Genomic DNA, 4,493 nt, shown 5'->3' on the forward strand with positions numbered 1-4,493 from the left:
TCATAGAATGAATTGGGTTGAGTACCTTCTGTTTCTATTTTATGGAATAGTTTGAGGACAGTTGAAATTAGGTCTTCTTTGAAAGTTTGGTAGAAATCTGAACTAAACCCATCTGGTCCTGGGCATTTTTTGGTTGGGAGAATATTAACTGCTTCTATTTCTTTAGGGGATATGGGACTGTTTAGATCATTAATCTGATCATGATATAACTTTGGAACCTGGTATCTGTCTAGAAATTTGTCTATTTCATCCTGGTTTTCCAGTTTTGTTGAGTATATCCTTTTGTAGTAGGATCTGATGATGTTTTGGACTTCTTTAGGTCCTGTTGTTATGTCTCTCTTTTCATATCTGATTTTGTTAATTAGGATACTGTCCCTGTAGCCTCTAGTTATTCTGGTTAAGGGTTTATTTATCTTATTGATTTTCTCAAAGAACCAGCTCCTGGTTTGGTTGATTCTTTTAATAGTTCTTTTTGTTTCCACTTGGTTGATTTCAACCCTGAGTTTGATTATTTCCTACTGTTTACTCCTCTTGGGTGTATTTGCTTCCTTTTGTTCTAGAGCTTTTAGGTGTGCTGTCAAGCTGCTAGTGTATGCTATCTCTAGTTTCTTTTTGTAGGCACTCAGAGTTATGAGTTTTCTACTTAAGACTGTTTTCATTGTGTCCCATAAGTTTGTGTATGTTGTAGCTTCATTTTCATTAAACTGTAAAAAGTCTTTAATTTCTTTATTTCTTCCTTGACCAAGGTAGAGCGTTGTTCAGCTTGAGTAGAGTGTTTTCAGCTTCCCCATGAATTTTGGCTTTCTATTATTTATGTTGTTATTGAAGATCAGCCTTAGTCTGTGGTGATTTGATAGGATACATAGGATAATTTCAATATTTTTGTATCTGTTGAGGCCTGTTTTGTGACCATTTATATGGTCAGTTTTGGAGAAGGTACCAAGAGGTTCTGAGAAGAAGGTATATCCTTTGTTTTTAGGATAAAATGTTCTGTAGGTATCTGTTAAATACATTTCTTTAACAACTTCTGTTAGTTTCAATGTGTCTCTGTTTAGGTTCTGTTTCCAGAATCTGTCCATTGATGAGAGTGGGGTGTTGAAGTATCCCACTATTACTGTGTGAGATACAATGTGTGCTTTGAGCTTTACGAAAGTTTCTTTAATGAATGTGGCTGCCATTGCATTTGGAGCATGTTCAGAATTGAGAGTTCCTCTTGGAAGATTTTACCTTTGATGAGTATGAAGTGCTCCACCTTGTCTTTTTTGATAACTTTGAGTTGGTAGTCGATTTTAGTCAATATTAGAATGGTTGCTTCAGCTTGTTTCTTCGGACCATTTGCTTGGAAAATTGTTTTCCAACCTTTTACTCTGAGGTAGGGTCTGTCTTTGTTCTTGAGGTGGGTTTTCTGTATGAAGCAAAATGTTAGATCCTGTTTATATAGCCAGCCTGTTAGTCTGTAACTTCTTATTGGGGAACTGAGTCCATTGATATTAAGAGATAGTAAGGAAAAGTAATTGTTGCTTCCTTTTATTTTTGTTGTTAGAGGTGGGATTCTGTTCTTATGGCTATCTTCCTTTAGGTTTATTGAAGGATTGCTTTCTTGCTTTTTTTTAGGGTTTAATTTCCATCCTTGTGTTGGTGTTTTCCCTTTGAAGTGCTGGATTTATGGAAAGATATTGTGTGAATTTGGTTTTGCCATGCAATACTTTGGTGTCTCCATCTATGGCAATTTAGTTTTGCTGGGAATAGTAGCCTGGGCTGGCATTTGTGTTCTCTTAGTGTCTGTATAACATCTGTCCAGGATCTTCTGGCTTTCAGAGTCTCTGGTGAGAAGTCTGGTGTAATTCTAATATGTCTGCATTTACATGTTACTTGACCTTTCTCCCTTACTGCTTTTAATATTCTGTCTTTATGTAGTGCACTTGTTGTTCTGATTATTATATGTCTGGAGGAATTTCTTTTCTGGTCCAGTCTATTTGGAGTTCTGTAGGCTTCTTGTATGTTCATGGGTATCTCCTTTATTAGGTTAGGAAAGTTTTCTTCTATAATTTTGTTTAAGATATTTACTTGCACTTTAAGTTTAAAATCTTCATTCTTATCTATAGATTTCTTATCTATCTTCTTAGATTTGGTCTTCTTATTGTGTTCTGGATTTCCTGGATGTTTTGAGTTAGGATCTTTTTGCATTTTCATTGATTGTTGTGTTCATGTTTTCTATGGAATCATTTGCATCTGAGATTCTCTCTTCCATCTCTTGCATTCTGTTGCTGATGCTCGCATCTATGCTTCTTGGTTTCTCTCCTAGGATATCTATCTCCATAGTTGTCTCTTTTTGGGTTTTCTTTATTGTTTCTACTTCCATTTTTTTATCTTGGATGGTTTTGTTCAATTCAGTCACCTGTTTGGTTGTGTTTTCCTGTAATTCTTTAAGGGATTTTTGTGTTTCCCCTTTAAGTACTTCTACCTCTTTAGCAGTGTTTTCCACTATTTCTTTAAGTGGGTTATTAATGCCATTTTTAAAATCCTCTACCAGCATCATGAGATATAATTTTAAATCTGAATCTTGCTTTTTGGGTGTGTTGGTGTATCCAGGACTAGCTGTGATGAGACTACTGGATTCTGATGATGCCAAATGGTCTTTGTTTCTGTTAGGATGATTCTTAAGTTTGTCTTTTGCCATCTGGTAATCTCTCGTGTTAGATGTTCTAGCTGTCTCTGGCTGGAGCATGCTCCTCTTGTGATTCTTTTAGCCTCTGTCAATACTCCTGGGTGTCCAATTCTCTCCTGTGTCCCAGTGGTCAAAGCCCTCCCTGGTGGCTGACCCTCCTCTGGCAAGGAAGGTGCTCAGAGGTCTGGGTCTCAGCTCTGCCTCCTGGCTGAGGATGAAGGCCTGAAGATACCCTGTCTGAGAAGCTCTGTTGTTTCTGTGGCCTGTGTGCTCTCCTATGTGGACTGGTCTCTGAAAGGCCCGGGATATAAGATGGGGACTTTTTTATTTATTTATTTATTTATTTGGTTGATAATGTTTTACTATGACTTAGAACATATTTTCCTCAAAGAACATTTTTTTTTGCATAAGAATTCAGGTACCTGAAAAACTCAAAAGCCTTTTCTTTTCTCTTTCTTTCTTTCTTTTTTTTTTTTTTTTTTTTTTTGGCACTTTGTCCAAGTTCCATTTCCAGGCATTAAGATTATCATACAGTTGTTGCCACTGCTTTTTTCCAAATGTCTGATGTGTGCTATGACTGACAACTACTTTTCTTTAGGTCTGGTCAGTTTTTCAGTAGACTATTTTAGTTTGTACAGCATAAATAATAAATGGTTCAACATCATCAGCTCCAATCTGTAGCTTGCTCCATTGTATCAAAAGAAACCTTAGCCTTCCACTGCCATTCACATAAAAGTGAGGAGTCTCTTATTCTCCATATTTTGTTCATGTAACAAGACAAGTGATTCTATGAAGTCTTTGTTATTCTGATAGGGTTTGACATACGATGCCAATTTAGCGCTCACAAAAATGGTTAATAAATCATGGATAAGCTTGCCTTCCAAAAATTTGACTAGCTTTATAGTATGAAGATGGTCAAAAAGAAAGGCATATGGATCCATCAGTATCCACACAATACACCTATGGGCAGCAACTCGAGCCCGGGAAGCATTGTTGTCTGTGTAGTTCCTGAGCAATTCCATCATGACCTTACTGCAGCATCACTTTTCTTACAATCCACGAGTGCCTTGTAGGGTAGTATTAAGAGGATGTGTTTCTTTTAAGTGGTAAGCTTCCAGAGTGGTAAGCTTCCACTTTCTCACTTGATCCAGTTCTGTTGGGATGTACTGGGTGGCCCCATCTGATGGTGCAACTTTGATGAGGTTGCAGCACACTGTGTACCTTACAGAAATATTATTGCTCATCCCATGGAAAATGTTGATGAGCAATTGTAGTCTCAGAAATGGGCATTCACCTTCCTCAAACTTGAACAACTTTTCACACAGACTTTCAATCAATGTTTCTTGCTTGTCTGGTTCCAAGATCAATAGGAGAGACACAACACTGTTCATTACACTTTCTTCATCTTTATCATCTTCCTTAGACACACATTACAGACTTCAATAATCTGAGCTAAATCTACATGAAGTCCACATTCCAAGTTCTCTTCTGAGATCTCATCTCATTTGACTTCAGATTAGCCCAATGATCAACAGCCTGGGCATCTCTGCTGATATTGATAAAGGCTGGGATGCTCATGGTGAAGGCCAGACTGTGGATGCCGCAAAGATAGCTCATCAGCTCAATTAGGTAGGTTTGTTAAGAGAATTGCAAATAGATTCTATAGCATCCCAGCTGTAGGACCACAGTTATACAGAGAGAACAGTAAACATTAAATGTATTTAGCACCAAGGTCAGCTCACCATGCTGGTCTGCAATAAATGTTACTCTTGTTGACTCAAGTGTATTAACCACAGGGTTGTTTATCAATGAGGAAGAAACAGCA

The 4,493-nt window shown here is 37.4% G+C and overlaps 1 pseudogene; it reads right to left on the bottom strand.

The window, feature by feature from the left end:
- Positions 3,016-4,272, bottom strand: Gm6321 (predicted gene 6321; annotated as a pseudogene).

Source organism: Mus musculus, chromosome 3, assembly GCF_000001635.26.
Source record: "Mus musculus strain C57BL/6J chromosome 3, GRCm38.p6 C57BL/6J".
In the NCBI taxonomy this organism is placed as follows: domain Eukaryota; kingdom Metazoa; phylum Chordata; class Mammalia; order Rodentia; family Muridae; genus Mus; species Mus musculus.